Source organism: Pongo abelii, chromosome 8 (assembly GCF_028885655.2).
Source record: "Pongo abelii isolate AG06213 chromosome 8, NHGRI_mPonAbe1-v2.0_pri, whole genome shotgun sequence".
NCBI classification, from domain to species: domain Eukaryota; kingdom Metazoa; phylum Chordata; class Mammalia; order Primates; family Hominidae; genus Pongo; species Pongo abelii.
Genome location: NC_071993.2, coordinates 107,342,671 through 107,355,289, shown reverse-complemented (window position 1 = coordinate 107,355,289; position 12,619 = coordinate 107,342,671).

Sequence of the window (12,619 nt, the reverse complement as noted above, 5' to 3'; positions counted from 1 at the left end):
AGTTGAGACTTCAGAAAAGTTTGAGGATACAAAATCAATGTACAAAAATCAACAGCATTTCTATACACCAATAATGTTCAAGCTGAGAGCCAAATCAAGAATGCAATCCCATTTACAATAGCCACACACAAACGTACAAAACCCCAAGAATACATCTAACCAAGGAGGTGAAAGACTTCCAAGATCTTTCAAGAAGATCTACAAAAGAAGAAGAACTACAAAACACTGCTAAAAGAAATCAAAGGTGATATAAACAAATGGAAAGACATTCTATGCTCATGGACTAGAAGAATCAATATTGTTAAAATGGCCATACTCTTCAAAGCAATCTATTTATTCGACACTATTCCTATCAAACTACCAATGTTATTTTTTCACAGAATTAGAAAAAACTATTCTAAAATTCATATGGTAGCACGTGCCTATAATCCCAGCTACTTGGGAGGCTGAGGCAGGAGACTAGCTTGAAAAAAGCTTAAACCTGGGAGGCAAAGGTTGCTATGAGCCAAGATCATGCCACTGCACTCCAGCCTGGGTGACAGAGCGAGACTCAGTCTCAAAAAAAAAAAAAGAAAAAAAAATTAGCCATGTGTGGTGGTGCACACCTGTCACCCTAGCTACTAGGGAGGCTGAGGCAAGTAGCTGAACCTTGGAGTCAGAGGTTGCAGTGAGCCAAGATTGCACCACTGCACTCCAGCCTGGGCAACAGAGTGAGACTGTCAAAAAAAAAAACTAAAAAAAAACTAAACTCATCCCCCAAACCTCTTCTTCATTCTCCATGTCCCAAACTCAGTGAGTGATATCACCATAAACCCAATTGCTGAGAACCAGAAATACAATGTAACTAACAGTTTTGTTTTGTTTGAGACAGGGTCTGGTGAGATCACGACTCATTGCAGCCTCCACCTCCCAGGCTCAAGCCATCCTCCCACCTCAGCCTCCCTAAGTAGCTGTGACTACAGACATGCACCACCATGCTTAACCAATTTTATTTTATTTTTCTGTAGAGATGGGGTTTCACTATGTTGCCCAGGCTGCTCTCAAACTCCTGGGCTCAAGCGATCCTCCCTCCCTGGACTCCCAAAATGCTGGGATTACAGGCGTGAGCCACCAAGCCCAGCCAACACATAGCTTTTTTTGTTTTGTTTTGTTTTTTGAGATGGAGTCTCACTCTGTTGCCCAAGCTGGAGTGCAGTAGCATAATTTTGGCTCACTGCAACCTCCACCTCCCAGGTTTAAGAAATTCTCCTCCCTCAGCCTCCCTAGTAGCTGGGATTACAGGCGTCCACGACCACAGCCTGGCTAATTTTGTTTGTTTTTTAGTAGAGATGGGGTTTTACCATGTTGACCAGGCTGGTCTCGAACTCCTGACCTCAAGTGATCTGCCCACCTCAGCCTCCCAATGTGCTGGGATTACAGGCATGAGCCACCGCGCCCGGCCTTAACACGTAGTTTTTATTTTATTTTTTGAGACAGAGTTTCGCTCTTGTTGCCCCAGGCTGGAGTGCAATGGCGCGATCTCGGCTCACTGCAACCTCTGCCCCCCAGGTTCAAGTGATTCTCCTGCCTCAGCCTCCAGAGTAGCTGGGATTACAGGCGTCCACCACTATGCCTGGCTAATTTATAGAAATATATATATTTTTTTTTCTTTTTTTTTTTTGAGACGGAGTTTTGCTCTGTTGCCCAGGCTAGAGTGCAGCGGCACAATCTCGGTTCACTGCAAGCTCCGCCTCCCGGGTTCGCGCCATTCTCCTGCCTCAGCCTCAGCCTCCCGAGTAGCTGGGACTACAGGCACCTGCCACCACGCCTGGCTAATTTTTTTTTTTTGTATTTTTAGTAGAGACAGGGTTTCACCGTGTTTGCCAGGATGGTCTCGATCTCCTGAGGCCTCCCAAAGTGCTGGGATTACAGGCATGAGCCACCGCGCCTGGCCAATTTTTTTTTTTTTTTTTTTTTTTTTTTAGTAGAGATGGGGTTTTACCATGTTGGCCAACCTGGTCTCAAACTCCTGACCTCAAGTGATCTGCCCACCTTGGCCTCCCAAAGTGCTGGGATTACAGGCATGAGCCACTGCACCCGGCCTTAACACATAGTTTTTAAACGCCACTATGTGCCACACACCCTGCTACAGCATGTACCTATGTAAGATGTTCAGGATAAATCCCTGTCCTAGGGTTGTTTATAATCTTGTGGGGAAGGCAGCCAAACAAATACTTGCACAAATAACTACTTAGTCATAATTGAAAGTGCTACCAAGGAAAAGATAAGGAATCATCTTTGACTCTTTCTCCTCCTGCGTTGAATCACCAGGTGCTGTTAATTCTAACTCCGAAGTCTCCAGATTGTCCTCTTCTCTCCACCTCACTGCTATCAGTATCTCAACTTAGACTACCGAAATACCTTCCTAACTGGCTCCCCTGTGTCCATCCTTGCCCCCACAGTCTATTTACCATGCTAGATCCATAGTGATCTTTTAAAAATGCAATTCTGCATGTCACCTTCCTGCTTAAAACACTTCATTGGTTTTCTATTGCCCTTGGGATAAAGTCTACACTTCTTACCATGGCTTGCGAGGCCCTCTATGTCCTGGTCCTCCTTGCTTTTATCTTTACCTTACCGCTAGCCACCCTTCTCCTAGTTCTATTTCTATGATTCTCTACTTTTAGGGCCTCACTATATACTTTTCCCTCTGCCTAGAGCACTCTGCTGCCTCCTCTCTCTTCTCCCACTGACTTTTCACTTAGCTAATTCCTATTTTCTTCAAGTCTCCAAAAAGATTACCAGGTCAGCTTCCCATATTATACCCTCTCCTAGCCCCTGTGGTTTCTGCTTTTGTAACATTCATCGTATTTGTACTGTGGTGCTCTATGAGGTCAGGTACCATGATTGTCTAGTTCACTGCCATCTCCCTAGCAGTACCTGGCCCAAGGCAGGCATTCAATAGATATTTCTTTTCTTTTCTTTCCTTTTCTTTTGAGACAGAATCTCCCTCTGTGACCCAGGCTGGAGTGCAGTGATGTATTCACAGCTCACTGAAACCTCGAACTCCTGGGCTTAAGTTAAGCTCCTGCCTCCCAAGTAGCTGGGGCTACAGGCATGCAGCACCACACATGACTAATTTTTTTAGTTTTTGTTTTTTAGAGACAGGGTCTCGCTATGTTGCCCTGGCTGGTCTTGAACACCTGGCCTCAAGCAATCCTCCTGCCTCAGCTTCACAAAGTGCTGAGATTACAGGCATGAGTCACCATGTCCTGCCTCAATAGATCTTTCTTTCCTTCCTCCTTCCTTCCTTCCTTTCTTTCTTTTTTCTTTCTTTTCTTCTTTCCCTCCGTCCCTCCCTCCCTCCCTCCCTCCCTCCCTTCCTTCCTTCCTTGCTGATTGAGATGAGGTCTGGCCACGTTACCCAGGCTGGTCTCGAACTCCAAGGGTCAAACGTTCTTCCCACCTCAGCCTCCCAAAGTGCTAGGATTATAGGTGTGAGCCACTGTGCCCAGCCTTCAGCCTTCTCAATAGATTTTTTTTTTTTAAGCTACTGTATTGCTCTGTTGCCCCAGGCTGGAGTGCAGTGGCGTGATCTCGGCTCACTGCAAAGGGGTTCAAGCAATTCTCCTGCCTCAGCCTCCTGAGTAACTGGAATTACAGGCACACACCACCATGCTCGTCTAATTTTTGTATTTTTAGTAGAGACAGGGTTTCACCACGTTGGCCAGGCTGGTCTTGAACTCCTGACCTCAGATGATCCGCCCACCTTGGTCTCCCAAAGTGCTGAGATTACAGGTGTGAGCCACCGCGCCTGGCCAGGAGATGTTTAAAGGACTCTATCTTAAAAGCCTGCTGTCTTTCAGGCAATAGATGTGCTTTGTTTTGTTTTGTTTTGTTTTCAGAGATGGGGTCTCCCACTTTGTTGCCCAGGCTGGACTTGAACTCCTGGACTCAAGATATCTTCTCCCCTCAGCCTCCCGAGTATCTGGAAACATAGGCTCGTGCCTCCAGCCCAGCTCCATGTGTGTACTTAAACACTTACTGGAAGCTATACCACTGTGGGGTTGTTGGGGTGTTTACTTCCCAACCTGTGTAGGGGAATTGCTTTTTTCCAGCAGGTATTTGGAACCTCAAAGTCGCCTTCAATCACGCTATATAGGCACTAACTCTACCCATAATTTTTCTTTTTTCTTTTTAAATTGTGCACGTGTGAGTGTGGAGATGGGAGTCTCACCATGTTGCCAAGGCTGGTCTCGAATTCCTGAGCTCAAGCTATCTGCCCACCTCCGCCTCCCAAAATGCTGGGATTACAGGCATGAGCCATTGTGCCTGGACTTTTCTTTACTTCTTTCTTTTCCTTCCTTCCTTCCCTCCTTCCTTCTTTCTTTTCTTTTCTTTTCTTTTCTTTCTTTCTTTCTTTCTTTCTTTCTTTCTTTCTTTCTTTCTTTCTTTCTTTCTTTCTTTCTTTCTTTCTCTTTCTTTCTTTATCTCTCTCTCTCTTTCTTTTTTTCCTTCTTTCTTTCCTTTCTTTCATTTTTTTGAGAGTTGCCCAGGCTGGAGTGCAGTGGCATGATCTTGGCTCACTGCAACCTCTGCCGCCTGGGCTCAAACCATCCTATCACCTCAGCCTCCCAAGTAGCTGGGACTACAGGCATGCGCCACCACGTCCAGCTAATTTTTGTATTTTTTTGTAGAGATGGGGTTTCGCCATGTTGCCCAGGCTGGTCTTGAACTCATGGGCTCAAGTGATCTGCCCACCTCAGCCTCCCAAAGTGCCAGGACTATAGGTGTGAGTCACGGCACCCATCCTACCTATAATTCTTAAACAAAAGGCAGAAACTAGCCAGGCAAAGATAGTAGAGACAAGATAGTAACAGACTTTACCCTACAATTTTTTTTTTTTATCCTAGCTCAGCTGGTCATTTGCCATATGAACTAGAGAAATCCCTTTCTTAGTTTTTCCACATTAAGTGGATATCATAGTATGAGCTTATTTTAACAAAGAGAAAAAATAATAATAATTAAAACGTAATGCCGGCTGTGGTGGCTCATGCCTGTAATCTCAGCACTTTGGGAAGCCAAGGCAGGCAGATCACCTGAGGTTAGGAGTTCGAGACCAGCTTGACCAACATGGAGAAACCCCGTGTGCGCTAAAAAATATACAAAATTAGCCGAGCATGGTGGTACATGCCTGTAATCCCAGCTACTCGGGAGGCTGAGGCAGGAGAATTACTTGAACCCGGGAGGTGTAGGTTGCAGTAAGCCGAGATCGCGCCATTGCACTCCAGCCTGGGCAACAAGAGTGAAACTCCATCTCAAAACAAAAAACAAAACGTACTATAAGAGCCCTTATTGTTTTTCACATGTAAAAGAAGTGTTTTCTAATGTTGAATTAACATTAATTCAGATTATTCCCATATTCTCCATTATGAAAGTAAATCAATATTGTTCTTTCTCTTCCTCTGCATTTTCGCTCCTTCCCCTTCTTGCTCTCCTCTTGCTTCTCCTGCCCTCCTCTTTCCTCCCTCTTCTTCCCTTCATGAACAACTTTAATCCAAAGCCTAATGGTAAGCAAGGTAGATGTCTTCATGACAGGAGTGGTTGTGGGGATGATCGGTGCTTAAAATCAGGTGCTGGAGTCTAAGCAGGGGAGAAGCGACCAGGCAGGGGTGGGTAAAGAGAGCAGCCATGTGGAGGGAAGCTGGTGTGCAGGGCTGGATCCCAAGTGCTGTGAGGAGACATCCATTTGCTGAAGAACAGGATAGTCAATAGTCGGAAAGTATCTCCCCACCAAATAATTAGTAAGTACCCTTCCTCCGCCACCTTAATCAATTGAACCAAATTACTATCCCCAGTAATGGGACAAATATAAATCACGTGCCACCCGATGGGATGCAGTGAGAACGCAGCATCGGTGCCTTGGTGACAGTCCTGACGAAGACGCGTAAACTGAGTCTCATCATGAGGATATGTTAGTCAAGCCCACATTGAGGGATGTTCTAAAAAACAAGTGGCCATTAAGCTAGAAATGTCAAGATTGTGAAAGTCAGGAAAAGACTCTTCTAGATTGAAGGCAACTAAAGAGACACGATGACTGTATGCAATGCATGATTCCAGATTGGATTCTTCTGCTAAAAAGGACATTCTTGGGACAACTGAACGAGGCCTGAGTTTATGGTTGTAATGTGGTTATATAGGAGAATGCTTGTTGGAAACACACGCTAAAGAATGCAAAGGTGTGAGTTTCTATCTTTTTGAGAGAAAATAATAATAATAAGAAAGAAAGAAAGAATACAAACATGATGGGCTAAACCGGCAACTAGCTTTCAAATGGTTCAGAAAAAGATAAGGTTCTTTGAACTGTACTTGCAAATTTTCTAAAGTTTGAGATTGTCTACATTAAAAAGATAACATCTACAATTGATGTTAAAAATTAACAAATAGAGGTCAGGTGTGGTGACTCACATCTGTAATTCCAGCCCTTTGGGAGGCCGAGGTGGATGGATCACCTGACGTCAGCAGTTCAAGACCAGCCTGGCCAACATGCTGAAACCCCATCTCTACTAAAAACACAAAAATTAGCTGGGTGTGGTAGCACAGGCCTGTAATCTCAGCTACTTGGGAGGCTGAAGCAGGAGAGTCGCTTGAACCTGGGAGGCAGAGGTTGCAGTGAAACGAAATTGCACTACTGCACTCCATTCAGCCTGGGTGACAGAGCAAGACTCCGTCACACACACGCACACACACATACACACAAAACTAGGAACTTGGAACCCCAAAATATCTTGCCCAAATGTCCCCAGATCCACTTCCAGAGCCTGAGTGGACCTCTTCCTGGGTCTGTCCTCCCAAGGATGTACTGTATCCTCTGTGCACACCTCACTAGACCCAAGGGGGTGGCTGCTTGATTGTTGTGTGACTGAGACTTAAACATGGGACCTGCAGAGTTCACATGAATGAGCATCAGAACTCTCCTGGTGTGGACAGAGCTGGGGTAGAGAGCGAAGGGGTCTAGAGGCTGGTGCTGGGGCCAGCTCGTCCCACACCACCACATTCTGGTGTGGGACTCTCAGGAACTTGAGAATTCTAAACCCAAATCTAGCCTTCTAGGTTATGAAGGCATATGTGTCAAGGGAAAGGGAAAGAATATATCTTTCTCTTATTTTATTTAGCTGTTTGTTAGCTCGATTTGAAAATTTTAAATATTTAAACACATCTTTGTTCTTTTGTGCTCCTGTAAATGGTGGTTTGAAAATCCTCATGGTGACCTTTGTTTTCTACCTTATCATCATGAAAAGAAACATTAGGAAAGTGTAATTTGAAAAGCCCACTTGACCTGTCTATGCCTTTCATTACATTTTTTTTTTTTTTTTTTTTTTGAGATGGAGACTCACTGTGTCACCCAAGCTAGAGTGCGGTGACACAATCTTGCCTCACTGCGACCTCCACCTCCCAGGTTCAAGCAATTCTCCTGCCTCTGCTCCCGAGTAGCTGGGATTACAGGTGCCCACCACCACACCCGGCTAATTTTTTGTATTTTCAGTACAGCCGAGGTTTCATGATGTTTGTCTGGCTGGTCTTGAACTCCTGACCTCAAGTGATCCACCCACCTCAGCCTCCCAAAGTGCTGGGATTACAGGAGTGAGCTACTGTGCCCCACCTTTACAATATTTGTTATACTTCTCATAAGTATTTCATAAGTCAAGTTGGCATAGGAATAATTCGGCCATGGGAACAACCAGTATGTGCCAAGCGGTCACTTTAGAGAAGGTCAGTGACTGCAGATGGCACCACCTGGTTAAATGAGACATCACTCTCTTTCGCATTTAAGAATGGGCATGTCATTATCTCAGCTCTATCCAGATTGATCAGAACTGCTGCGTGATCTACCAAGTGATTCACTTTGGTCTGCAAAAAGGAAGGTATCATGTTCAATTTACTGATGCTTTGTATTTTCCTTTCTTTTTTTTTTTTTTTTTGAGACAGGGTCTCCGTGAGTCACCCAGGCTGGAGTGCAGTGATGTGATCTCGGCTCACTGCAACCTTTGCCTCCCGAGTTCAAGCGATTCTCCTGCCTCAGCCTCCTGAATAGCTGGGATTACAGGTGCGTGCCACCACAGCCCAGCTAAGTTTTGTATTTTTAGTAGAGATGGGGTTTCACCATGTTGCCCAGGCTGGTCTTGAACTCCTGACCTCAGGTGATCAGCCCACCTCAGCCTCCCAAAGGGCTGGGATTACAGGCATGAGGCACCAGGCTTGGCAGATGCTTGATATTTTCAAAATTTGGCCAAAATTTGTATTTTTGTGAAAAGTCTGAATTGAAACTAATCTGATTCTGTCTCTCCTTTCCTCCCTTCTTTCTTTTTCTCCTGTCTTCCCTCCTTCCATCTTCCATTTATTTGCTCCACAAAAAGAAAGCTATTGGGAATTTCTTCTGTCTTGGAACGTAAACAGACTTTTTAGGAAGAAAGCAAATTAGTTTATAGACCCAGAGTCCAGGACTTTTGCTTTTTTCTTTCTAGCTTTTGTTTTTAAAAAATGTTTTATGGGCTAGGTGCGGTGGCTCACACCTATAATCCCAGCAGTTTGGGAGGCCAAGGTGGGAGGATCATGAGATCAAGAGATCGAGGCCATCCTGGCCAACATGGTGAAACCCCATCTCTACTAAAAATAAAAAAATAGCTGGGCGTGGTGGCACGTGCCTGTAGTCCCAGGTACTCGAGAGGCTCAGACAGGAGAATCACTTGAACCTGGGAGGCAGAGGTTTCAGTGAGCCGAGATCACGCCACTGCACTCCATCCTGGGCAACAAAAGCAAGACTCCATCTCAAAAAAAAAAAAAAGTTTTATGTATTTAGAGATGGGGTCTCTCTATGTTGCCCAGGCTGGTCTTGAATTCCTGTGCTCAAGTGATCCTCCTGCCTCAGTCCTTCAAAGTGCTAGTATTATAGGTGTGACCTACCATGCCTGGCTAGGACTTTTGCTTTCTTCCCATTTCTTTTTTTCTTTTGTTTTGGTTTGTTTTGCTTTTTTGAGATGGAGTCTACTCATCGCCCAGGCTGGGGTACAATGGCATGATCTCACTGTAACCTCTGCCTCCTGGTTTCAAGTGATTCTCATACCTCAGCCTCCCGAGTAGCTGGGGTTACAGGCACATGCCACCACGCCCAACAAAAAATTTTTTTTTTGTATTTTTAATAAAGACAGGGTTTCACCATGTTGTCCAGGCTGGTCTTGAACTCCTGACCTCAGGCCTTTACTTCCCTGCCTTTTCTTCCCATTTCTAAGAGGGTCCCACCACGTGCTCTTAAGCAAGTTCTGTAGCTTCTTCGTGACTCTTTTTTCTCAATCATTTACCACACAGAGCTTACTATCCAAAGGAAATGGCTATCTGCATAAACTGAATAACGAAGGAAAAGTTCAAAATGTCATGTGAATATGTTTTATTCATGAGAAACAGTATGAAAGCTGTGTACAGTGAAGAAAGAACTATTGGTCACAGAGGGTATTTTTTTTCCAGCCACACCCACATACTGACAACAATCTCAGCCAGTTGTGCCCTCTCTGATTACAAAGAGGTAACACAAAAAATTCTGGCTGCGTAGAGTCCTACTTCATATAAAAGGGACAATTTTGGAGGCAAAACTCATGGGCAGCAGAGCTCGAGGACAGTCACAAAGACAAGGGTCGCTTCCAGTTCTAAGATTCCAGGATTTTAGTTTTTTGAGTTTGGGAGAAAGGATGCTCAGCTGAGCAGGAGAAGCATCCTGCCTTCATCAGTTAGTGTTAAAATTGTGGCACAGCTCAGCCTGCCTGAGGTTTATTTTGATACCTTATCTTCATCTGGGTTTAAATCAGTCGTGGTCACCTAGATTGCAAATATAGGATTTTTAGGCCGGGCACGGTGGCTCATGTCTGTAATCCCAACACTTTGAGAGGTTGAGGCGGGCAGATCACTTGAGGTCAGGAGTTTGAGACCAGCCTGGCCAACATAGTGAAACCCTGTCTCTACTAAAAATACAAAGATAAACTTGGCATGGTGGCAGGCGCCTGTAATCCCAGCTACTCAGGAGGCTGAGGCATGAGAGTCACTTGAACCTGGGAGGCAGAGGTTGCAGTGAGCCGAGGTTGCACCACTGCACTCCAGCCTGGGTGACAGAGTGAGATGGTCTGAAAAAAAAACAAGTATAGGATTTTTTAAAGTGCATTAGCTTTGTTTGGATGAATACAAAAAGTTGGAAAGTATGCCTTTTACTGACGTCACAAAAAGCTTGACCAATATATTTTCCTTTTATTGAATTATTCATTTAATTACCAGGCTGGGGAGAAAGAAATAGAGATTTCTTTTTTTTATTATTATTTTACTTTAAGTTTTTAATTTTATTATTATTATATTATATTATATTGTATTTTATTATTATTATACTTTAAGATTTAGGGTACATGTGCACAACGTGCAGGTTAGTTACATATGTATACATGTGCCATGTTGGTGTGCTGCACCCATTAACTCGTCATTTAGCATTAGGTATATCTCCTAATGCTATCCCTCCCCCCTCCCCCCACCCCACAACAGGCCCGGGTGTGTGATGTTCCCCTTCCTGTGTCCATGTGTTCTCATTGTCCAATTCCCACCTATGAGTGAGAACATGCGGTGTTTGGTTTTTTGTCCTTGCGATAGTTTGCTGAGAATGATGGTTTCCAGCTTCATCCATGTCCGTACAAAGGACATGAACTCATCATTTTTTATGGCTGCATAATATTCCATGGTGTATATGTGCCACATTTTCTTAATTCAGTCTATCGTTGTTGGACATTTGGGTTGGTTCCAAGTCTTCGCTATTGTGAATAGTGCTGCAATAAACATATGTGTACATGTGTCTTTATAGCAGCATGATTTATAATCCTTTGGGTATATACCCAGTAATGGGATGGCTGGGTCTAATGGTATTTCTAGTTCTAGATCCCTGAGGAATCGCCACACTGACTTCCACAATGGTTGAACTAGTTTACAGTCCCAACAACAGTGTAAAAGCATTCCTATTTCTCCACATCCTCTCCAGCACCTGCTGTTTCCTGACTTTTTAATGATCACCATTCTAACTGGTGTGAGATGGTATCTCACTGTGGTTTTGATTTGCATTTCTCTGATGGCCAGTGATGATGAGCATTTTGTCATGTGTCTTTTGGCTGCCTAAATGTCTTCTTTTGAGAAGTGTCTGCTCATATCCTTTGTCCACTTGTTGATGGGGTTGTTTGTTTTTTTCTTGTAAATTTGTTTGAGTTCATTGTAGATTCTGGATATTAGCCCTTTGTCAGATGAGTAGATTGCAAAAATTTTCTCCCATTCTGTAGGTTGCCTGTTCACTCTGATGGTAGTTTCTTTTTGCTGTGCAGAAGCTCTTGAGTTTAATTAGATCCCATTTGTCAATTTTGGCTTTTGTTGCCATTGCTTTAGGTGTTTTAGACATGAAGTCTTTGCCCATGCCTATGGCCTGAATGGTATTGCCTAGGTTTTCTTCTAGGGTTTTTATGGTTTTAGGTCTAACATTTAAGTCTTTAATCCATCTTGAATTAATTTTTGTATAAGGTATAAGGAAGGGATCCAGTTTCAGCTTTCTCCATATGGCTAGCCAGTTTTCCCAGCACCATTTATTAAATAGGGAATCCTTTCCCCATTTCTTGTTTTTGTCAGGTTTGTCAAAGATCAGATGGTTGTAGATATGCAGCATTATTTCTGAGGGCTCTGTTCTGTTCCATTGGTCTATATCTCTGTTTTGGTACCAGTACCATGCTGTTTTGGTTACTGTAGCCTTGTAGTATAGTTTGAAGTCAGGTAGCATGATGCCTCCAGCTTTGTTCTTTTGGCTTAGGATTGTCTTGGCAATGTGGGCTCTTTTTTGGTTCCATATGAACTTTAAAGTGATTTTTTCCAATTCTGTGAAGAAAGTCATTGGTAGCTTGATGGGGATGGCATTGAATCTATAAATTACCTTGGGCAGTATGGCCATATTCACAATGTTGATTCTTCCTACTCATGAGCATGGAATTTTCTTCCATTTGTTTGTATCCTCTTTTATTTCATTGAGCAGTGGTGTGTAGTTCTCCTTGAAGAGGTCCTTCACATCATTTGTAAGTTGGATTCCTAGGTATTTTATTCTCTTTGAAGCAATTGTGAATGGGAGTTCACTCATGATTTGGCTCTCTGTTTGTCTGTTATTGGTGTATAGGAATGCTTGTGATTTTTGCACATTGATTTTGTATCCTGAGACTTTGCTGAAGTTGCCTATCAGCTTAAGGAGATTTTGGGCTGAGACAGTGGGGTTTTCTAGATAAACAGTCACGTCATCTGCAAACAGGGACAATTTGACTTCCTCTTTTCCTAATTGAATACCCTTTATTTCCTTCTCCTGCCTGATTGCCCTAGCCAGAACTTCCAACACTATGTTGAATAGGAGTGGTGAGAGAGGGCATCCCTGTCTTGTGCCAATCTTCAAAGGGAGTGCTTCCAGTTTTTGCCCATTCAGTATGATATTGGCTGTGGGTTTTTCATAGATAGCTCGTATTATTCCCATCAATACCTAATTTATTGAGAGTTTTTAGCATGAGCGTTGTTGAATTTTGTCAAAGGCCTTTTC